A 25,646-nucleotide genomic window follows, 5' to 3' on the forward strand; every position below is an offset into this window, starting at 1 on the left:
TATGCTGCAGACCCAGGATCTTTCCATTTGCTTGCTCCATAGTCTCAACACACAGGTGCCCCTTTCGGCTCTCAGATGGCTTCCTGATCTCCAGCCATCAGATCCACACTAAAGAAGTAGAACAGAGGAAAAGATAAAGGAAGTCATGCCCCTTCTTTGTAGGCCGCTTCCCAGATATCCCATGTGACATTTTAGCTTTTATCGTATTACCCACAATGTAGATTCACAGGTAGCTTTAAAGGAATGCACCCAGTTGAGAAAAATGGGAGTTCTATTATTAAAGAAATAGGGAGTAATGGATATAGAAGGTCACTAGCCTCCACTACTATTTTTACTGTGTTGAGAGTACAACATGTAAGCAAGAAACAAGCAGTCCTTCAACAGCCTGCCCTAAATCACTATGGCAAGCAAGACGAGAAACACACAGAGGGCGGTAGCATTTCACTTCAAAAGCTAAACGACACTAACAACATTAACTCACAGAATCCCAGCATATACTTAACTAAGAGGAAATCTATAAACTTTCCCTCTTCCTTCCTCCCTCCCTCCCTCCCTCCCTCCCTTCCTCCCTTCCCCCCTTCCTTCTTTCCTTCCTTCCTTCTACTTCCTTCCTTCCTTCCTTCCTTCCTTCCTTCCTTCCTTCCTTCCTTCCTTCCTTCCTTCCTCCCTCCCTCCCTCCCTCCCTTCCTTCTCCTTCCTTCCTTCCTTCCTTCCTTCTCCTTCCTTCTTTCCTTGTTGCTGATTAAAATCCAAAATGCAGTAATCTTCAACATCATCCCAAACACCCGTACCAGTTAGGTCAAAAAGTGTTGGTGGGTTCAGTGGATTAAGGGAGCTTATTTTAGGCAAAACATGTTAATCTTCATCACTAGCGTTAATGGCCTAAATTTGGTGAAAAGAAGCACACTGTCGTTTTCCTGCTGATATTTAACTTTACCTCAGAGGTTTGGTTAATGTTAAGATGAAGCGTGTTGACATTAACCTTTTCCTGCATATATAATATGTATTTTGAAGGTGCATAATTATGTATGTATATTATGTGCATATTTTTCTAATTAAATGTATATGGCTTCTCTGTAATGACAAGATAGTGAGCATACAGTCAACCCTTGTTATGTGCCAGGCACCATACTATGCACCTGAATTACTCGTTTCTTTTCACTCCTTTTTCAAAAATAAACCTAGAAGGACAGACTATTGTACCTTCCAAATCACAGAATAGAAACTCAAAATGGGTAATTAGCTCACAGTCACATATTACTCAATGAGGGAAGATGAAACCAGGATACAAATTTAAGTCTCTCTGATAAGGCTCAAGCTTACCTACTGCTTTGCTGCAGCACATTATCTTAAGGGAAACGGCACATGTTTTGGAGATAACTAGATAATTACATATTTGCTTTCATTTTTGTACTTCCTCTTTGGCTTATCATCGTCTCCTAGGTAAATGAATATTCAGAAAATTCTATCTCTGATTCATCACAAAATCAGTGTCCAGCAGTGATGTGTATATAATAGCCACTCAGTGAAATGTGACATGATTACACTTATTAGTAGCTCTTTTTTCATCAACTTTCCAATACATATATGCCATATTAGCACTTTTGTTTTACCATAACACTTATTTTCCACATCATATACAATTTCACCAGTCTGAATTTTTACTATAAAATATCATCCATCACTAATAGCTAGTAGAAGTTTTAGAATACTGTAAATAGTTTCATAAGTAGTTTTAATGTAAATGTCTTAATATCAGAACTACGAGTTTTACTGAAACATTCTGGACCAGAAACAATGACTGGGAAATGCATTATTATTGCTTATGAAAATATTTAAATTTCTTTTACTAACTTAAAGATCAACAGCCATCTCCTGATTTTTGATATTATTATCTGTTCAAAAAAAAAAAGGGCTCAAATTTCAAAAATATATGTGACTTACACATCCTTTCTCAAAAGCAGGTTACCCAAAGAAGATACAAATTGTAACCTAAAATATGTTTGTTCCTTAAAATTTTTTTTTTATTTTATAGAAAGAGGAGGGGGTAGGGGCTGAGGGAGAGAGCGAGAGAGACAGAGACAGAGAGAGACAGGGTCTCAAGCAGGCTCCATGCTCAGTAGGAGAGCCTGACACAGGGCTGAATCCCACGACCCTGGGATCATGACCTGAGATGAAATAAGAGTCAGACCCTCAACCAACTGAGCCACCCAGATGCCGCTAAAATATGCTTGTTCTTAACAGCAAGGCCCAGACCTTAACTGGATGCTAGCCCAAGAATAAGATGCGAGAACAATCATCAACAAAGAAAAACCTACCTTAGATGTCGTACCTCCCATGTCCACTATGCATGGGGGAAAGGCATCTGAACACAGCATTGATCTGGTATGCAAAGGAAGTGGCTTATTTCAAATTTTCAAAAAATGTATATAGGGGTGCCTGGGTGGCTCATTCGGTTGAGTGGCTGACTTCAGCTCAGGCCACGATCTCGCAGTCTGTGAGTTTGAGCCCCGCGTCAGGCTCTGTGTTGGCAGCTCAGAGCCTGGGGCCTGCTTCGGATTCTGTGTCTCCCTCTCTCTCTGCCCCTCCCCCACTCATGCTCTGTCTCTATCTCTGTCTTTCTCTCAAAAATAATAAACATTTTTTAAACAATTTTAAAAATGTATATATAACTTCCATTTCTCTATGTCCCTTGGGTTGTGTCAAAATACAATATTCTGTACTCTTGGGAATAAAAAGCACTAACTTGGTCTGAAAAGCATTATTATTAATGATAAAATTCAAGTCATTTTAATCTCTGCTGGTTAAATAATAAAGAAGGACTGTAAGCCCACTCTTCTCTCTTCTTGCTCCGGGGTCATAAAGAGCCCATGAGATCTTCTATACACATATTATTTTTTTCCTGAGCAACAAAATCAAATTTAATGGTCTCAAATGCAAAAGTGAAAAAAAAAGCAAAATAAAATTAACAGAACCCAAAATGTCAAGGCAGTTGTGAAGAGAACCCAGAGGGTTAATCTTTAAAACTACAAATCAAAGGATTCTTTGTTCATAGATAACTGGCAAGAAGTAAGTACTTTTCCTCTGAGTGTTCATATAGAAGCAAAGTTTCAAAACAAAATCCAATTAAAATTGAAAAAAAAAAGTCTAGGACTCACAAGTCCTAACAATGCTCAAATGTTTACGTGTTATTAAAATATAGAGCTATCTTCCTGCATTCGAGTTACAATGCTCTTGGAGACTGGAAAATGGGAACAACTGTGTCTGATGGGCGGAGCACTGTGAACGCAATGTGTGAACAAAAATTTGGGATGTCAGAGTAGGAAAACATCTTCAGGCATGCCTGGAGCTTAGGTCTGACTCTGGAATATACTGGAGTCCCCCTGAAACTCTTTGGTCAGTTCTCACTGGCACCTTTGGAGAGATCTCATTAGATATTTTCCCTGCTGGTGGATTTCATTATTTTAAGGAGAACCACTGAATTGTCAAAGAAGAAAAGAATAAGTTCTACAGATTAAAGCAAAACAGAATGAAACAGAATATAAAACCAAAAGAGAACTTTCTTATAATCATCATTAAAATACTAAAAATGAGAAATCTTTTTGGACTATCATTAAGCTGGTATTGTAACACACTGGACTCAGAGACTTTACTCATGTCATAAAATTATCTGAGCCGTTTGGGGCTTTAAATGTCTTACATTTAGTTTTAGGGACTGTGACATGACGATACTGTACTGCATAAAATCACCTGTGCAGTGTTTTGGATAGAAAGTTCATTGCTAAATAGTACATTGCCCAATTAGACCGGCTTATGGCTGTTTACAAAGTACTTGCCTTATTTAATCACTGGAATGCCAAATAAATATGGTAGGAACATGACTACTCAAAAATTCACCTAGATAGGGGCACCTGGGTGGCTCAGTCAGTTAAACGTGTGACTTTGGTTCAGGTCATGATCTCGTGGTTCACGGGTTTGAGCCCTGCATCGGACTCTGTGCTGACAGTTCAGAGCCTGGAGCCTCCTTCCGATTCTGTGTCTCCCTCTTTCTCCGCCCCTCCCCTGCACATACTCTCTCTCTGTCTCTCTCTCAAATATAAATAAACATTAAAAGAAAAATTGACCTGCATGAACAAACAGTGGCAGAGCACTACTTCGTGCCAGAGACTATAGTAGACAAGAAAATGATTAGGTCAAAATAAAGACATAAAAACACGATGGGGAGTTCCACAACAACGTGAATATACCTCACGATACTGAAATGTACACTTAGAAATAGGTAAAATGGCAAATTTTATGTTATGTACATGCTTACGTTTTATGTATATTTTACTACCACTTACAAAACAATCTTGAGAGAATTATTCGTATTGAAGTACATCAAACGGACTACAGTGGACTAATAATAGAGGCAGGACCTATCCGTACTAGTACAGGAAGGGTGTCAGGGACCGACTTTTAACTTCTGAAAACTATGTACTGGATTTTAGGATTATAAGAAACTTGCTTTAGTTCAAAGGATTGAGAAGTGTAATATGGATGAGAATGAAACATTCTTTTCATCTGGGACCCAACGTGTCGTATCCAAATGGCCCACCCTCAAATAATTTAAAACACTCAAGTTGCATGAAAACGATACTTAAAAAACAGAACTTTGCTGATTCAGAAAAGCCATTAAGGATCGGGCCGATATTCAATTTTATTGTGATTAATTTTTCTGTCAACAGAAAAATATTTCTGAATATTTATATGCTGAATAAATAAGTATTTTTCTGTGGATAAACAATTCAAGAGAGAGGGGCGCCTGGGTGGCTCAGTCGGTTAAGCGTCCGACTTCAGCCAGGTCACGACCTCGCGGTGCGTGAGTTCGAGCCCCGCATCCGGCTCTGGGCTGATGGCTCAGAGCCTGGAGCCTGCTTCCGATTCTGTGTCTCCCTCTCTCTCTGCCCCTCCCCGTTCATTCTCTGTCTCTCTCTGTCTCAAAAATTAATAAAGGTCAAAAAAAAAAATTAAAAAAAAAACAATTCAAGAGAGAGAGTATGGAAGACAGGAATCTGCTGTTAATACTTGTTTTTATACATTGTCCTTTGGGGTGAAGGCTACTAACTGCCAAACCAATATCCCTTCTTTCCTTTTTCCTTAATATAGAACACTGATTTTTTGGACAGAAGGCAATATATTCAGCTGATAAGTTATATACTTTCTAGGTGACTAATTTCTGGCTAACAAGGTGTGGATAGAAGTTTTTGGATGGGACTTCTGAGGAAAACGCCTTAAAAAAAAATGCCGAGGGGTGCCTGGGTGGCTCAGTCGGTTAAGCGTCCGACTTCAGCTCAGGTCGCGATCTCGCGGTCAGTGAGTTCGAGCCCCACGTCGGGCTCTGGGCTGATGGCTCAGAGCCTGGAGCCTGCTTCCGATTCTGTGTCTCCCTCTCTCTCTGCCCCTCCCCCGTTCATGCTCTGTCTCTCTCTGTCTCAAAAATAAAAAAAAAAAAAAAGGCCGACACCTTAAAAATAGGGTCTTTATAACTAGCAGGTGTATACGATTTCTAACTAACGGATCAGGTAATGGAAATAAAATGGGTAGGACGTCCCACCGAAAGGAGAGCCCTTTTCAAATTTTAACCAAACTGTCTTGCAGGATTCTAACCTCACTGCACAAGATGTATACATTTTATTCTAGAAGAAACCCAAGGGGGCAGAGGACTTCCTTTTGTGACATTTCAGAGTTTGTTGAAAGCCTCGGCACCATCACTGCAGGGCATCATTCTAAACACAGATGCTTATTGTTGTTCACAAGGAGAGAGGTGGTTTTCTACATAAGCTGCAACTAGGTGAGGCACAAAGGAAACGTGTGGCCCATGCAGCAAAAACAGCAGGAATCAAAGTTGCTTGCTCTGTAAATCCTGAGATCTGAATGGTATATACGCTAGGCTCTCAGAGGTCTAGTGTAATAAAATTCCTATTTTAATTACAGCAGCATACTTAAAGTGCTATCATTAAGGTGGTGTCAGCAATTACTTTTTTTACAACCTTATTTTCCAGAGAATAATAAAAATGTGTTTGGGGCTGATACCTTGGCCTGAAAGGTGGTATTCAGCTCTCTATCTACATGCCTTTTCTTGCTGCTGACAAATTGGAAGAGAGCCTGCGCTGTGCTCCCTTGGAATTGTGAAAGAGAAAATTCTAAACGAACAGACCTCCAAATTACTTTGCCTTTGATTGTCTGAAATTCAGGTCTGTGAACTGTCAGGGGTGATCGCTGCTGTCATGTTTCAGGATGAGAACTGTGGTTTCTACGGTAACAAAGGCTCAAAATGATTAGTGCTTAAAAATTAAAATCACCTCTCTGAACTGTACTTTAAAGAGGGAAACCAGAGTCAGGATATAGAAGTGTTAATTTTCTTGGCACATAGATGGAATGATTTGCAGGGAACAAAACAGGCAAGAGATTTAAAGAGATCGACTCAGATTACTATGAGAATAAAATTACTTCAGATAAGGAACTCTCCAAAGATGGATGGGAATAAACACCTAAGTTCTGTGAATAGTGGGAAGAGAGTTATAAAAACTCAGCAAGGAGGCAATATTAGAAGATCTGTTATTAGAAAGAAGTACCAGTGAAAGAATTGAGGCTTAAAGAAGGGTAAAAATCTCCTTATTAAATTGATAACGTATTTAAAGGCTGCATATTGGGGCGCCGGGGTGGCTCAGGGGGTTAAGCAACTGACTAAGGCTCAGGTCATGATCTTGCAGTCCGCGGGTTCAAGCCTCGCGTTGGGCTCTGCTGACAGCTCGGAGCCTGGAGCTGCTTTGGATTCTGTGTGTGTGTCTCTCTCTGCTTCTCCCCCACTTGCGCTCTGCCTCTCTCTCAAAAATAATAAATAAACATAAAAAATATTAAGGGGCGCCTGGGTGGCTCAGTCGGTTGAGTGTCCGACTTGGGCTCAGGTCATGATCTCGCCGTTCGCGAGTTCGAGCCCCGCGTCGGGCTCTGTGCTGATGCCTCGGAGCCTGGAGCCTGCTTCGGATTCTATGTCTCCCTCTCTCTCTGCCCCTCCCCCGCTCATGCTCTGTCTCTCTCTGTCTCAAAAATAAATGTAAACACTAAAAAAATTTTTTTAATATTAAAAAAATAAAGGCTGCATATTATGTCAAACGTCAGTTATAATAATAACAAATATAATTAATATCGTGACTAACATTTATCGAGCATTAACTATGGACAGGCCCGTTGATAACTTTTTAACATGCATGAACTCATTTAACACTAATGACAATCCTACGAGGCGGGCACTTTTGTTATCCCCATTTCACAGATGTGGACACGGGAGCCAAGAAATGTGATGGGCAGTAGGAGGCAGAGCGTCCTGCGTTCTTCTTGGTACGCTCTTTAAAGGCTTTGCCCTGGCTGCTGTACAAATCTGTTCGACAGGAAGCTTTACCGTAACCGACTTCCGTGGCTTCCTGAAAGAAGATGATAAGCAGGTTTCAAGGTGCTCAGGCAGAAATTAAACCCTAGGTTTGTAACGTTGAATGATAAGAAGAATTTTCCAAGGCATAGAGGAAAGATTGGGAAGGAGACGAACTCTGGTGTAAAGAAAAGTTATGGAAACCAACTGCCTGAAAGAGACCACGGAGGCAGTAATAAAAACTTGCAGTAAGTTGCCCCGTGGCAATGGTGCCAGAGGAGCCTGCCGGGATACCTAGGCCAGAGTCCACACATAAATTTCGGACTCACTCCATATTGCCTGGAGTCATTCTACGGCTCCTTCACGACAAAAGGGAAACTCTGATCCAACTTGGTAGAAAGATAAAAAGTTTAAGTGACAGCAGGAGAAACAGAAAGGAACAGAGGTGACAAGAGTGAAGAAATCCTAAGAACAAAGGTGGCAGGAAGGGTGAAAGGAAGGTGTCAGGGGAAGGAAACCATCAAGAAGCTGTCTGAGAAAATAGGCCAGCGAAGGCAGGCTGCAGAAAGAGAGGGGCCATCAATTCTAAGTGGCGGGACTTCCAGGTACAAAAGCTGCCATTACCAAGACAAATCTTTTCCTAATCCCGTTTCTTATCAGTTTTAGCATGAATCCATCCCCCGGGGAATATGCTTCAGCGTTAAACAGCAAGTACAGGCTTCCCCTCCATTCCTTGCTTACCAGTAAGCAAAGATGGCCCTTAGGATATGACACAGTTAAATCGGAAGAGGAATCTTGAGACAGACATGCGATGCGACATCCAGGAAAAGGACAGAGAAGGTGAACATATATATTCTAAGTACGTGAGTTGATTCTTCTCTGCTGCTAAAAATCCCTGGGAAAAAAAAAGCTTTAAGTGAAAAATTTAAAGAGATCTGGGAAAGAGGTTTGTTAGGTAGATGCACTGGTGTCATGAGTCGAAATTAGACGAGATTCACTATGGCATTTCCTGGGAAAGAAGTCTTCGCATTGAATATACAACAGTGCTTGCTTTGGCATTCGGTTGGTTCGTGAATCTTCTTGTTGTTAAAATACATCCGAGCATTCATGGAGCCTTGCAAAGTGACAACTGTTCATCAGGAATGTTCAGGTAGAGCTGCAAAGCAGCAAGGAAGACTTATCTTTGAAGAGCTGACCGTGATCATGTGTGCACCTCTGTCAGTGAAATAAACTATGGTCACTTCCCTTCCCTCTGGTACCCGAAGGTTACTAAGTCATTACCCTCCACTGCACAAGGTGCTTCTCTGCTTCGGTTGCAGTTCACTGTGACTGTTTTTTTTCTAGGTTCTGCCAGTCGTCCTCTATTTCACCTCTAGCGATTCCCAGGATACTCACTGTCTGTTTCTTTTACACACTCTCACCTCATAAAATCACCTCATTACTTCTTATCTCTCTAGTCTTTCCAGCATAATTTCTAGCTCCCTCTTCCTCTCCCGTCAACCTAGTATCCCTTTTGAGATTATTTTTAAAAGCTAACAATATTGCCACATCTCTTTGTTCTGTCTTGGACCTATTTCTTTACTCTTTTGTCCATCCTTTAACAAATATCTAATCGTCACCCACCATGTATCAGGTGCCATGTTAGGCAGACTGATTTTTTAATGTCCTCTTGATGTTTTAAATTCTAGTTGAGAAGGCAGACACCAAACAAGTGACTATTTCATAAAGTTGTGACGGCATAGTAGAAAAGAGAAGGGCAGGTTGCAAAGACGGCACCTGACAATGGGAGCTGACCAGTTTCAGGAAGGGGAAGGGAAGGATTTTCAGGGAAATCCATGTCTGGTGCCCTTGACTGCAATGTCTCATGGCAGAGACTAGCACAGATATTGGAGGACTGGAAGGAAGTACAGAGATGGACTGAGAGGGAGCAGAGCGAGAGAAGAGCCATGAGGCAGGCAGGGGGCAGAACTTGAGAGCCTTGCAAGTTCAAGAGGAAAAGGTCCATTGTATATTTTGAGAAAGGTCATTCCTGTGACCTGAAGAAGATGGATCAGAATTAGGAAGAGGGGAACAGGGAGACCACTAGGAGGTCATGGTGGTAAGTGCACGGTGCTAGCAGTGGGAATGAATGGGAATTGGTGGGAGTGAGCTACATTAATTATGCAAATAAGACGCCTAACAAATGCCTTTGATGTGTCTCCTACTGCAATAACATGAAGGTGTTAAATGGTCAGGATGGAACCTTACTTTCCCAAGTTGCCTTCTCCATTCCTGCTAGGAACCTACCCTGCCCAATTCCTCCTTTACTTATTCAGTATTCTTCCCTCCTTTATTTTGCCCAGAAGTTCCTCAGGAACTTTGATCCTTGACCAAAAGAGCTTTAGATATTTGTTCACAGATTGACATGATTAGTAAGTCAGTATCTGTCCTAGTGACCACAGATACTGGCTCTACAATTTGCTTGGGTCACGATAAATTTCTGGGCTAAAAGGATCATGATATTGAAGTTATCAGAGAAGCACACTACACTGTCTACTGTAACACTTGCCAAAAGGAAAACTAAGATTAGTAACTAGATAATAATATTATTAACATCTATTGAGTACTTAGAGATATGCCAAATATCCTAGGTTGATTATCTAATTTAAGCCTCAAAGAAATCCTATGAGGTGGGTCCTGTAATTTATCTCCATTGTATAGACTGAGGCTCAGAAAAGCAAAGTAATTTGCACAAAGAAACAATGAATGGTGGGGCCAAGAGTGTGACTCTTCCACTAACTTACCTATCTAAGGTACTAAACATCTCACAAGAAGAGGCTTGATTATACGTTTTCACTCATATGTGGATCTTGAGAAACTTAACAGAAGACCATGGGGGAAGGGAAGGGGAAAAAATAGTTACAAACAGAGAGGGAAGGAGGCAAACCATAAAAGACTCTTAAATACAGAGAACAAACTGAGGGCTGATGGGGGGTGGGGGAGAGGGCAAAGTAGGTGATGGCTTTGAGGAAGAGCACTTGTTGGGATGAGCACTGGGTGTTGTATGTAAGCCAATTTGACAATTAATTATAATAAATAAATAAATTAATTAATTAATTAAATTATAAAAAGGAAAAAAAAGAGGCTTGATCTTCTAAAGGAATTAGAGGCTCCAAGTCCCATATACCAGTTAGGGGTATTACTGAGATTTCCCACAGTCTCAGTGGTACCCATATTTGTCATACTGACTGTTGGGATTATCATAACTTGACTACTTCTCTTCCTCAGTAAGGGGTCATTGAATAGTCACTAATTCCCATTTCCCAGTCTATAAACCCAGTCCCATCGCCTTCTAGAACTCAGGCAAGAGAGATTTAAGGAACAATATTGGATTGTTTTTGTTCTTCAAGGAAAATTAGCATCAAGCTAATCTTACCACAAATCTGCTGAGGCTCAGTTCTCAGGAACTAGCCTCTACCTGTTATTGGAGTCCCCTGCTCTTCATGCATGAACTCTTTGACAGATTCTTTCCTGAGCTTCTATCCTAGTAGAGCGCCCAGTATTTCTAGGACTGTGATCCTACCTTCTTGAGCTTTCCTCTGCAGTCCTGAGTCCTGGCATGTTATCTAGGCTCTTCCAACAGATGCCCCAGATGTGAATTGAGTAGATCCTCAAACATTGCCACGTGAAGAGAACCTGTGGCTGTGCACAGCCTGGCGGTCAGATGTTCTTGTTACGATGTCACTCACATTGGACCCCAATGATGAGTACGTTTGTTGCCATAACCTCTGATGTGTGTTCTGCTTGCCCTTCCTATCCCCACTACCACCCTATAGTCTGAGAGATCTAATCCCAGGCCATGTTTCTCTCAGTTTGCTTTAGCTATCTGAGTTTAACTGGGTCATCCCTAGCCCTGTCAGTGCCTATGAAACGTAAGTGATACAAATAACAGTGTCAGGATCCATGTAAGGTTCTTGACTTCCACAAAAGTCCTTGTCAGGACTGTACTCACCCTGCTTCTCTCCCAGAATCTGAACTGTAGCCAGCAATAATTTCTGGCTCCTGGCCCAGAACACAGAAGGACTGAAACTTGAGTTCTAAAGCCAAGAGTGCTTTCAACTCATTAAAGATGTTGGAAAAATCACTTAGACTTCTGTTGATGCATCCCATTAGAAGAATATAGGGCCAAAATAAGGGGAGGTAAATGAGGACGCTATTTCCACAAAGTTATACCTCTAAGATCCATTAATATGTATTGAGCACTAATGTGTCAGACACTGTGCTAAATGCCTTGGATAATTATCTCATTTAATTCTCACAAGAATACAATGACTAGCTATTATAATTATCTTGATGTTACATGAGACAAATTGGGCTTGGAGAGATGAACCAACTTGCCTAAAATCAAGAACGTCGACATGGATGAAATTTAGGAGCCAGCCAGAACCTGGTGGAAGGGCTCATATATTCCTCTCAGCAGAACCAGATTCACTAAAGACACGGGTATGGGCACATATGCCTTAACTGTATGCAAATTTAGTTTCTCAAAAAGTTAAAAAATAGAACTACCCTACGACCCAGCAATTGCACTACTAGGTATTTGCCCAAAGGATACAAAAGTACTGATTTGAAAGGACATATGCATCCCAATATTTATAGCAGCATTATCAACAATAGACAAATTATGGAAAGAGCTCAGATGTCCTTCAACTGATAAATCGATAAAGAGGATATGGTATGTATATATGATGGAATATTACTCAGCCATCAAAAAGAACACAATCTTGCCATTTGCAATGATGTGAATGGAGCTAGGGTGTATTATTTTAAGCAAAATACATCAGAGAAAGATAAATACCATATGATTTCACTCACGTGTGGGACTTAAGAAACAAAACAGATGAACATACAGGAAGGAGGGGAGAGGAGAGAGATAAAGAAACCACAAGAGACTCTTAACGATAGAGAACAAAGTGAGAGTTGATGGAGGGAGATGGGTGGGGGATTGGCTAGATGGGTGATGGGTATAAAGAAGGGCACTTGTGATGAGCAGTGGGTGTTATATGTAAGTGATGAATCGCTAAATTCTACTCCTGAAACCAATATTACACTATATGTTAACTAACTAGAACTTAAATAAAAACTTGAAAAAAAATGTATACAGGTTTAAATTTCAAAGCTAGAAATGCAAAGAATTTTTTTTTAAAGTCCAAATTTGACCAAGCCTTCTCGAATCTGTAAGAAAAAGGTTTGGTGATAAAGAATAATGCTCAGAAAAACAGCTCCCCTCTCTTGTTAAACTGCTCACGGCTCTCTCTCTCTCTCTCTCTCTCTCTCTTTTTAAAGATGATGCAACATTGACTCCTCTAATAGGAATAAAAGAGGATTATTCCGAATCAATTTATTCTCTTAGGTCCTTTTTTGTGTAGTATATCTACCAATAATGAAAATTTGACAAGACTGTTTACTTAAGAAGTACTTAAAAATCCTTTATTTCAGAGGAATGTCTCCTGAGCCTGTTCATAAAAATAATTCTCTGATTATGTTGTTCGTTCTCTTTATTCATATCTACTTCTTATTTTAAAAATACAACTCCAAAACAAACGAAACAACTCCCTGAAAATTAACATACTCACAGGAAAATGTGAGGAGAAAGTAAAAGCAATCACACAAGAAAGTCAACCATGGTTAAAATGCCAAAGATACAAGATAGTCATACTAACACAGCGTAGGGCTAGACTAGACTAGCACTAGCCGATAGAAATGTGGGCCACACATGTAATTTTAAATATTCTGTAGTCATATTTAAAAAAATTTTAAATGACAGAAATTAATTTTAATAACATTTTACTTAGTCCAATATCACAAAGTTATCCATTCAACATGTAATCAAGCCAAGAGTTACTGATAAGATATTTCACATCTTGTTAAAGATCATTAAAATTACATATATAATATAATATAATATAATATAATATAATACATCATTTGTATGTTATATATACGCTAAGACTTGGAATCTGGCATGTATTCTTTACTTACAGCACAACTCAATCTGGACTGACCACGTTGCAGGTACTATATAGCCTCTTGTGGCCAGTGGCTCTATGTTATCAGACAACAAAGAGCTACAATGTCACAAATCTGAATATTCTTCCAGTTTCCAAAACATCATGGCTTCCCATCTTCAGAGAATAGCTAGCTCCCTCCTCATCCTTTTCTTTCCTGGCACTTTTCCCTTTTCGTTGCTTCCCATCCTCTCTATCAATTCTTCACTCAATTCAACTAGAAAAAATGATTTTCTGTCAACAGATCACCATACAGAAGAAATTATATACCATCATACCTCTTTCCCTCTGCTTATACAGTACCTAGGTTATTTCCCTGCTCTTGTATTATTTTATTTTCACCTGTCTTGCTTCTGATTTATCAGGGCTGCCAGTTTTTTACAGGCTTACTACTGAAAATCCACACAGAGTTTCCTCCAGGAGAGGGGTGACCTCCTTCTGATATGAACTGTGTCCATTTGCATTTTTTCTGGAAGCCTCCTCAACTCATCTGCTGTTTCCAAGAAGTTGGGATGTTTGTTCCAAACAAACTGCTAATGAAATCGTTTCTGCAGTGGTGGGGGTGACAGAAAGAGACACGAAACAGGGAACAGTATTTCCAAGGAAATAATGGGCACCAGACAGACACATTTGCTTGTAATCATCAAGGCACTGGTACGACGTTGCCTAACGGAGCTCTGCTGTCCAGAAGGTGTCCCGACCAAACCACCAACCCCTCTGCAAGGAGAATACGTGTTATATACGGGAAGATAATTAGAAAGTCAAGAAAAAACAACCATAGCATTTCCAAGATCACACTGAAGAAAGGTTAACTGCAAACGAGGTGCTAAACAGATTTACACTATTTGGATAAGACAGATCTGTGGTCGTGTCTGATGTTTCACACCATACACATCTGACCCAGAAAAATACAAAAACATTACATCATAAATGAGAGATGGCGTGGGAAACAGAAAACAGTAACACGGGAAGAAATGGCTGCTCTCCCCCAGATGATAATCGGAGGAGACTGCAGGCTGAGAGACGAAAAGGGCAAGGGAAACACGACGAGGCAATAAAAAAATAAAAAGGGAATGTCAGCCCTATTTATTATCTGTATTTTGACAATTCAAAAGGATAGTTAAATCAAGGCAGTTAATGACTAGCAGAAGTAGGTGGTAAAATAGTCAACTTAAGAATTAAATTCAGGTTGGGGCGCCTGGGTGGCGCAGTCGGTTAAGCGTCCGACTTCAGCCAGGTCACGATCTCGCCGTCCGTGAGTTCGAGCCCCGCGTCGGGCTCTGGGCTGATGGCTCAGAGCCTGGAGCCTGTTTCTGATTCTGTGTCTCCCTCTCTCTCTGCCCCTCCCCCCGTTCATGCTCTGTCTCTGTCTCAAAAATAAACGTTAAAAAAAAAAAAAATTAAAAAAAAATAAAAAAAAAAAAGAATTAAATTCAGGTTGAGAAAAGAGCAGTATCCACCTTTCTATGAACAGAATGGTTAATGTCTAGGAGATGAAGAAGCTTTGCCAGGTACCACTGCGTTAGCAGCCTTCCCCGATTCCAGTTTGCAGATAAATAGGCCAATAAGAGATGTCTACTTCTCTGGCAAACAAGCAGCCCTCGAAAACACACTGTATGAAAAAAATTAAAAAAGAGAACTGGTCTGAAGCCAGAATGCAGGGACTGCACTTATCTGCCTAATACTCACCCTCGGGCTCAGTGTAATGCCTGGCACACAGCAGGTACTCATTAAATATCTGTTAAAAATATTTGGGGGCAATGGCTTCAGCTGTAGGTTAATACTAAGTATATTTCTATCCCCAAGCATGTTGGGGTAGAAAAAATGTTGAGACCCACTGGCTTAGTGTCAGTTTCCCCCAAAGTGGAAGGGTTAAGACTCAGAAGCAACATGAGTCCTGCTATTATCTGAGCTGGTGGAGTTATCAAAACAAAACAAAACAACATTATCAAAAGAGTAGGGGTTAGAGTAGAAGTCATGAGGAGGAACTCTATCAAAAGCCCAGGTATGACCGATACGACTAGATCTGTGGACCAGGAACCAGGGACCTGGAAGAAGTCAATAGATCAGCCGGTGCAGAACAGTGGCCATGCTTCATAGGGGCAAGTGGAGTAAATGATACCCATAATGTAGACTTTTTTTTTTTTTTTTAAACCAGGCCCTTGACCCTTACCAGGACTCAGGAGGAACCTGTCCTAAAGAGTCTAGGATTTTGTGTAAACCGCCCCCCCCCCACCCCGAAGAATGGGATAACAGGGAGGGGAAAGAAAGTTAACAATCTGTAATAAAACCAGACAAGATAAACAGGGGTAAAATTAGTGTGTTAACAAATTAATCTATCTTCTATTCAAAATCGTCAGTTCCCAGTGGCTTACGGCACAAGGGCCACAGGTATGAAAAGACTGAAATCATTGTGGAGGGTCTTTTCTACACTACACGCTTAAGTGGAAGGAGGCAAATTCTCATTACCAGTAGTAACTTTACCTTACAGTAAGAAATAGAGACACTATAGCTGTATAGACGTTCTTGCCCTTACCTATGATAATAACCATTTCTTTCTCAGGTGTCTTTAGTGCTTTCCCATCGCGGTCTATGTCATAATTAAAATATTATCTTCATTTCCTAAGCATGCTCCCTAGAGATCCACTAAACTCCTGTTCTTCCAGGTGTGACAGTGGAAAGCTACCAAAGTAAGCAGCACTGTAAATTAATATATGAACAAATGCACAAAAACATTTGAAATGAAATAAACACTGATTAGTTCCATTCTTTCCTCAGGTCCCTCTTTCCCTTTCATTTCTCACCAATGCATTTATCAAGATGGTCCTTTATTTCGGGGCGGGGGCAGGGGGGAAAGGTCCAGTCCTATAAGAATAGCCTTCCCCTGCCTCTTTACTCCTTTTCCAGCCATTTAATTCTTTCTGCAATACATAGCCTACCCCTTCTTGTGGACTGGTGCCTGAAAAGATAATAAAGAGCATGGGGCCCCATTTCTGCCCTATACACAATCGCTTTGAGTTTCTGGTTCTTCTTGCTCTTAGATTGCTCAGGGGATTCTTGCCATTTTATTTGTCTTCTTGGTTTTGGGTCCTACCATGCATTCTGACGTCCAAGATGTATCTGAATGAGGGTCCCCGATTGTGAAGCAGTCTGCTCTGGATTGTTAAATTCATTGATGTTTAACATCGATGTTGACCCTTCCTTCCCAGCCCCCCTGCCCCAGAGGAGGCCTGACACCCCCATCCTATGCATCTCCTGTTTTTGCCTCAGCACCTCCTTCTGTGTAGACAACTCAGTCCCACCCAGACTCTGACACTATCTAAAGGTTATTTTCCCTCACCCTTGAGTAACACATCCATCATAATTTAGTTTCATACACAGAAATCCTACCCAATTACATTATAAACAGTTCTATTAGTGCTGCTGACAATTACTAAATTCATAGTACTGTATGGCTATATATCACCAGCAGGAGATTAATGAATTGGGCTTCCAGTTCTAACAAAGTCATTTTGGTCCTATAAAAGGCAAAAGTAGGAAGCACTGCATTGCAGGGACCAGTTCAATGTCAGGGACAAAGCATTTCATGCATCGCCTGACAGCTGTATCTGAAAGGATCGCTCCATCACGAGATCCATAGATAGTGAGGAACATCAAAACCTTCTATTGCTCCCAGGTGGCAAAGCTACCAAATTACCTCTACAGGAAGTCTGACCAGAACATATATAAACTAGTCTGTAAAAAGGATTGCAGTTTTACCAAATCAGCATTCAGGAATAGTCAGTAAAACCCAGCAGAAAATATACAAATGACTTACAGGTGATTTATAGAGAGAACAGAAAGACCTTGTTGGTTTGGCCAGGACCACAGATAAATCAAAGCTGAGGAAAGGCAAGTTATGCGGGGGTAAATGATAACTCAGGAATTATACAGAGTGAATGAGAAGGAAAAACAGGCTGATCAATAAATGCATTCATTTGACGTGTATTCTGTGCCCAGTAGGTCCCAGATATTGCAATAGGAGTTACAGAAATAAAAATGAACAAGATGATGTTTTTCTCCTTAAGAAGCTCATATCCCAATGCTAAGACAAACACACAAATAAAACACCGTAATAGATGGTAAGTGCAATGGTAGTAGAATTATGCAAAGTCCTTACAGAGCAGAGAGAAAGGGCTAAACGCACAGAGCAAGTGGAAGCAACCTTTGAACATATCTTTTTTTAAATGTTTATTTATTTTTGAAGGAGAGAGAGAGTCAGAGCACAAGCCAGGGAGGGGCAGAGAGAGAGGGAGACACAGAATCCAAGGCAGGCTCCAGGCTCCGAGCTGTCAGCACAGAGCTCGACACGGGGCTCGAACCCCATGAGCCATGAGATCGTGACCTGAGTCGAAGTCAGACACCCAACCGACTGAGCCACCCAGGCGCCCCACCTCCGGACATATCTTAAAAATGAGTAAGACTTGACATACAGAGGTACAGGGACATTTCAAAGTATAAGAAAGGCTGAGAACACCAAAGGAAGGAGGTAGAGGTAATAAAGTGCATTGGAAAGGACCGGTTAGGAGCAGGACACAGAGGCATCCCAGAAGCCCAAGAGGAGAGATGCTCAGTGATCACAGTGTGGGCAACACGGTCAGCAGCAGCAAAGCTGGGCCACTGCGATGCCAGGCTCCATCACCTAATCACCCCCTAACCAAGGACGTGGTATTTGCTGCTGTGGAGTAAACTGAACACTTAAAATTTAAGAAGGATAAATTTATTCACTTGAAGTTCATTCTTAAATGTGTGAGCTTAGAATATCTCACAAACATCATGCAAAGGACTGGTCCAGCCAGAAGAAAAGACAATTCTGCACTGGTAGGATTTGCCAGCTGTCCCATCTACAAGTTTTGAACAAAGATAAAAGGGATGGAAACACCAGAAATCTTCTTGCTTGAAAAACAAATAGTACTGCTGGGAAGAGGGGTTAGAAGAGAAAGGAATCTCTGTAAGAAAAGCCAGAAAAAAAATTGGAAATGGACAAACACTTATTTCTATTGCTTTCCAGGATACATTGGGTATTCTGTAGACTTGCTACTCAAAATGTGGTTCTCAGGACCACAAGCATCTGGAAGCTTGTTAAGGGATGCAGAATCTTAGGCTGCACTCAGATCCATAGAATCAGAATCTGTAGTTCATTAAGATCCCTATATGAATCATAGGCAACATTGACATTTGAGAATCATTACTCTACAGAACTGGGGAAATTGTCCATGCTACAATGAGGGCAGGGCAGCTACCCCTAAGGCACTCCGCAGAAACATGCCCTTCTCCACCCCTGGCCCTCAGCGCCCTCTTGCGGCTTTCTCAATTTCAAATCCTGCAGGTCTATCAGCCGTTTCCCTAGAATGCCTACATTACCTGTATGCCTACACCACTGTGGCTGAGCTTAATCAGGCACTAAAAGAAAAAGAATATGATTAACTCATCAAAGTAATATCGTGCTAAGGTGTAAAAGGCTGATTGGATTAACGTCCTCAGCGCGTATTGACATTTTAAAGGGTATCTGTTAATCCAAATGGATTTCTAATTGGTAGTCTACGGGAAAGAGTGATTTTGGAGCTGGGAAGTCTTCCAGGTCTGTATTGTCCCTGCCTGCTACAGACTACCGCTAGCAGAACAATAAATTATTAGAATCCACTTATGGGCCAAACAGCGTTACAATAAATTAGACTATATTCGTCTGAGTTATGGAAATGATGGTGATGACAAGCTAAGCAGACTAGTGAAGATTAAACTATTTATTATGGGGCAGGGTGCTGTTGGCACTGTTTGAGAGTGCCAGTGGAGGAATCTCACTCCTGTGTCTCCATGGTGTAAGGCAAGAATCAGAAGCAGCCCCATCAGTGTTCAGTGCCGAGAAGCCACAATGTAGGATGCCAGCTACCTGTAGGAACAGCCAGAGAAAACTGAACACCTGGATGCCACAGTCCACCCTTCAAGGGGATGAAGCCACAGATCCTAGAGAAAAGCGAGCTTAGGTGTAACCTCACTCCCTGGGAGAAGAAGGCAGCCCCTCCTCTACGATGTCCTAGCTGCCTTATTGTCCAGTGAACCCTGAGTCAACTGAGTCATCCTGGGTCTGACACTCCCTGTCCAATTCTAAGGGCATATAGTTGCTTCTGAGTAACAAGTTTAAATAAGTCTGTTGTATCATATCAGACTGTCCAGATGCCTACAGATAGTAAAGGGAATATAATCCTAAAATCAGTCTTAAATGATCCATACTAATAGCAATAGAAGTTCATAGAATAAGCAAAAGACTTGCGAAATAGGGGTTAAGTCACCTAACTATAGATATCAAAGGGAATTTTGAATAAATTCTTTACATGTGACCATTAAAAGAGCATAGGCAATGAACTTGTAATTCTTCTAAAGTAATTGGAAGATTGATTTAAACCAATAAAGACTAAAATATTCTAAGTTTGCTATAACTTTATTCTCTTTCATCTTCAGATACTTACTATAGTAGTCTGCTTGTGGGGGGGATAGCAGTGGTTAAAAAAAAAGGTTTTAAGTTAAAATAGAAATACCATCTAGGTGAGAAATTGGCAAAGAATTATAGATGCAGCTTGAGGAACCCTCCAGAATTCTTGTTACTCGACTTCAAGGTAGGAACACTGGAATGGATGCCCCCAACAGCACTGTGATTTCCATCATGCAAGAATTTGCCTCTATTGGCTCTAGCAGCCAATGGATACAAAAAGGAGAACTTTTAAATGAAAGATTAAGAAAACTAATGCAGAAGAGTAAGGTAAGTAAGGAACTAGGAGAGGTGTGACTATCTATGGATGCCCAGAAATATGAACAGAAAAAGTAGACGGAATAACCAGGAAACTATTCTCTCCCCCCTGCCCCATAGTCTGCATTCTGTACCCTCGCCAACTTCCCAACCTAGTCCACACACTTCAAAAATCAAAGGTAAAGGAATACGCAGGATTATCTTCCATAAGAGCAGGGTGCAGCCCACGGAGCAACTGCTGAGTGCCTGGTTCTGTGTACTTTAATTCCAACCTGGCTCAAAGGTTACTTCCTCCCTGAGGTCTTCTCTCCCCACAGGAGAGGAGTTAGGAGCTCTCCTTGGTATTCATGATGGGCTCTTTGGCAGATGCTCCACAGAGGAAGGCTTCAATTATATAAAACTGTAGATTTAGAGCGGTACTTTCATTAACCCCAATGAGAAACAATTCACAGTTTGTTTAGTTAAAATGAATAGATTTAGATTTCGTACCAAGTTTCCCTCACTTATAGACTTGGCAAATATGCTTTTAAGTTTCACATATCATCTAAAAGTGCTGACAACATGTGTCACCAGTTTAAAGTCTACATCATGATCCAATGATGGCAAATGAAACCTAAAGTGACTTAAATGACCCTGCTGCAATTTCAGATAAGAGCAAAGCACAGAGCCACAATGAGTAATTATCAATAACATACGCATGTCACAAATCCAAGAGACCGATGAGATAGGCACACAGAACGAGAACACTAGATTATCATTCTCGTGGGCAGGACCTCGATTTTTCAACACATTACTAATGAAAATGCTTCTCATAGAGTGGAAATATTTATCCATATTATAAACCATAACAAAGTCTGATGTTAGAATTTATTATGGTTAGAAGCTTCAATTTAAGAGACAACAGGGGGGCACCTGGGTGGCTCAGTCGGTTAAGCATCCGATTTCAGCTCAGGTCATGATCTCGCGGTCTGTGAGTTCGAGCCCTGTGTCGGGCTTTGTGCAGACAGCTCAGAGCCTGGAGCCTGCTTTGGATTCTGTGTCTCCCTCTCTCTCTCTGCCCCTCCCCCACTCATGCTCTGTCTCTATCTCTGTCTCTCTCTCAAAAAAAAAAAAAAAAAAAAAAAAAAAACAAACAAAACATAAGAGACAACAGGGACTATGATTTTAAGGACCATGGCACAGAATGAACAAAGTGAATTGGTTGGAGTGCAGAATATTTTCATCAAATACTTGCATAGTCCTTCATGTGAGAGTCCCACCAATCTAGTATTTTCAGGGAGACTGAATTCAAATGTCTATCTGAAATTTTTTTCAGTTTGAAACAAAATGACATTTAGTTTTATAGTAAATAAAACCAAACACATTTTGATATAGGACTAGCATACTCCTTTAAATATCATAAAGATTTTCCAATGACAATCATACATGTTTTTCAAGTTGAAAGTTATTGAAGAGTTAAATACCTAGAAAACAAGTACTTGTCCTAACTAATATGTCCAAAGCCCTATACACAATGGGCAATTAAAATATTTGATTTAATGATACAACACAGATGCCCCTTAGTTGCTAGTAAGTATGAACTCCTGGATTATTTAGATATAGTATCATGGTTAGTGACATTGTTTTTTTTTTCTACCTCTTTAAATAAAATTCGTATCTGTGAAGCTGTTATTAAACGATAAGCTAATTAATTAAACACTGACTAACTACTTTTGTATCTCAGTGGTCTTGGGAAACTATAGGGAAATATATGAAGTATAAATGGGGCCCTTACCTACAAGAAGATTATAAAATGCATTATGAAAATATTATGCCTCAGATCTGATGTAATAAATATAACAACTATTTCAAAAGTAAATTTCACAAAATTGAACCATTGGGGCCTCATCAAGATAAAAAGCTTCTGCACTGCAAAGGAAACAATCAACAAAACTAAAAGGCAACTGATGGAATGGGAAAAGATATTTGCAAATGACATATCAGATAAAGGGCTAGTATCCAAAATCCATAAAGAACTCACCAAATTCCACACCCGAAAAACAAATAATCCAGTGAAGAAATGGGCACAAGACATGATTAGACACTTTTCCAAAGAAGACATCCAGATGGACAACAGAATGAAACGATGCTCAGTATCACTCATCATCAGGAAAATACAAATCAAAGCCACACTGAGACACTACCTCATGCTGGTCAGAGTGGCTAAAATGAACAAATCGGGAGACTATAGTAGCTGGCAGGGATGTGGAGAAATGGGAATCCTCTTGCACTGTTGGTAGGAATGCAAACTGATGCAGCCACTCTGGAAAACTGTGGAGGTTCCTGAGAAAATTAAAAATAGAACTACCCTATGACCCAGCAATAGCACTGCTAGGAATTTACCCAAGGAATACAGGAGTGCTTTTGCATAGGGGCACTTGTACCCCAATGTTTATATCAGCACTTTCAACAATAGCCAAATGATGGAAAGAGCCTAAATGCCCATCAACTGTTGAATAGATAAAGATGTCGTTTATATATACAATGAAATACTGCTTGGCAATGAGAAAGAATGAAATCTGGCCATTTGAGGAAATGAGGATGGAACTGGAGGGTTTTATGCTAAGTGAAATAAGTCAGGCAGACAAAGACAGATACCATATGTTTTCACTCATATGTGGATCTGGAGAAACTTAAGAGAAGACCATGGGGGAAGGGAAGGGGGGAAAAAAGTTACAAACAGACCATAAGAGACTCTTAAATACGGAGAACAAAAAGAGGGTTGATACAGGGTGGGGGAGGGGGAAAAGTGGGTGATGGGCATTGAGAAGGGCACTTGTTGGGATGAGCACTGGGTGTTGTATGGAAACCCATTTGACAATAAATTATATTTTTAAAAAAAGTAAATTTCAGCACAGTAAATCGGTCAATTAATATTTGCTTACATTAGAACAACAATGGAGAACCCTAAAACTAGTAGAAACTTTGTCTTTCTCCCTGAGCCTTCCCTGCCTCTGTGCTTGCACCCTAGCCAAAATAGAATATTCCTTCCTCTTTCACGTTACTGTTTCTCATGCTCTTCTCTTCTATTTATATTGCTATCCACCCTTCTAGCAAATCTAAAAACAACCCCTCACAGTAGCAAGATTACTACTACTTTCTAATGTCTAAAGTAGATTTCCACCTTCCTTGCAGTTACATGTGGCCACATACGTCTGAGTCCCAGGAAACAGAATGTGAACAGCAGTGATGGGGGTTCCTTCTTGGTCTTGCCCATAATAACTTCCATCTGCAAACTTCTCATTCCAACGTTCTGGAAGAAGGAAGGGAAAGCAGCAAGTGGGAATGATCCATGATTCCCAAATCACCCTGTGGCCAAAGCCTCCTTCCATGACTGCTGATCCACCTTAGGCTGCTGGCCTGAGATAAGAGTGAGATGTAAGAGTTGAAGCCATGGCAGATGGCATTATTAGCCTTAACCCATACACCTACCTGTCTTTTAGTCATAGATCAAAGATTCCTCCCCTGCAAAGTCTTTTCCACCCCCTCAGGCAGAATTAATCCCTTACTGCACTGTGTTCCCAGAGCACTTGTTACATGTATTTACAATTTATTGCTAGCTGGTTCATCAATTAGCTTGCGAGCTCCCTGAGGGTAGATTCAGTTTTATTCTTCCGAAAATCCATAACCTAGCCCATAGTAGGTAGTCAATGAATGTTTAGTGAACATTCTTGAATGATTGATGGTATCTGAGAAAGCTGTATTAATTTCCTAGAATGCTTACACATGAATCTGATTTAGAACACAAGAGAAAACACTTTTCTTTTTCTCTTTTAATTCGTGAGAAAACACTACTTTGGATTCAGCAGTGCATTCAACTTACACTTAAATGCCATGCTTAAACAGTAACATTTCTTTGGATACACATGGTTCATTTATTTTTCCCCTCTATGATGCTTAGCAATGTGAATCATCAAACTCAACTACCATAAACGCATGTCCTCTTACTCTGACTCTTAATAGCCCTTAGGGTTTAAGTGACGACATGCTGGTAAATAATTAGGATCTGTTGTGAAGTTTAGAATAGTTTTATTCTTCTTTGTTGACAAAAAAAAAAAAATACAGACTGATGGAAGGATACCTTTGATATTCATCCAAGAATAACCTAGCCAGAAATAATTAAAAAGAGTGTGAAAAACAAATGTTTATATAAAACCCAAAATATGCAAAGGTTTGATTGTAGTCTATAATATCAGAAACTAAAAGCAAACCCATACACTTCTGAGTTTCGTAAGTATTATTGGCCTGCTTCTCTTCCTAGGCTGCATTACCACATTATAGGATATCTTGGGGATTATAGATGGAATGGAGCAACCATATGTGCATATTCAAACACGTGCACACACAGAATACGTCTGGACTGAATCCCTCATTTAATTAATGAAGAGACATAATATCATCTCCATGCAGCTTCTACTGGCCCTCAGTACTCTTAGTAACAGCAGAGAACTGTCTCTTCACTGCTCATCCAGCCTAGGGTCTCACAGGATCTGAGAGCACAATTCTTCCTAAACCGGAGCCTTATATTATTATTATATCATTATTCCAGAAGGGAGTATGACTAGCATGGAGTTCTCTTGGTGCTCAAATGAACCTCGCGGCCTAGGAGAGTCCCCATCTTCATAGAGGGGCGATGGGAAAGCGAGGGTAGAAAGCAGTGGAGGGTGAAAAGCTCAAATGCCACTAAAAATAACTACATTCCACATTTTTAGAAGCCCATCTGCTGGAGTTGGCCTAATAAATCATCTACATCTTCACTCTGATTCCAAAGCAGCCCACCTTTATTCTATGGGGGTTCTTTACATTATGAATCCCCTAATGAGGCAAAAGATCAAGCTGAGAATGAAAGCTTCAGTTTTTAATTTTTCCCTAGAAGGAATTCCCTAACATTCAACAAAGAAAAAGAGGATGTAAGATATTCCTACGGTCACTGCACACATAAGGCCTTCCTCTCATGTGATCTCTAATAATACATAATTATGAAAATAAAGAAAAGTAACGATAAAGGCAGCCCTCATTTAACACTCTTTTATCTAGTTGACTGTCACATGAGTTGCCTCCCTCCCCTTCCCCACTTTAAAAATTGGGATAAGGGCACCTGGGTGGCTCAGTCGGTTGAGTTTCCGACCCTCGGTTTCAGCTCGGGTCATGATCTCACGGTTCATGAGCTCAAGTCCTGCATCAGGCTCTGCGCTGACAGTGTGGAGCCTGCTTGGGATTCTCTCGCTCCCTCCCTCTCTGCCCCTCCCCACTTGCCTTCGATCTCTCAAAATAAATAAATAAACCTTAAAAAATTAAAAATAAATATAAAATAAAATAAAATAAAATAAAATAAAATAAAATAAAATAAAATAAAATAAAATAA

Source organism: Lynx canadensis, chromosome B4 (genome assembly GCF_007474595.2).
Source record: "Lynx canadensis isolate LIC74 chromosome B4, mLynCan4.pri.v2, whole genome shotgun sequence".
Taxonomy (NCBI): domain Eukaryota; kingdom Metazoa; phylum Chordata; class Mammalia; order Carnivora; family Felidae; genus Lynx; species Lynx canadensis.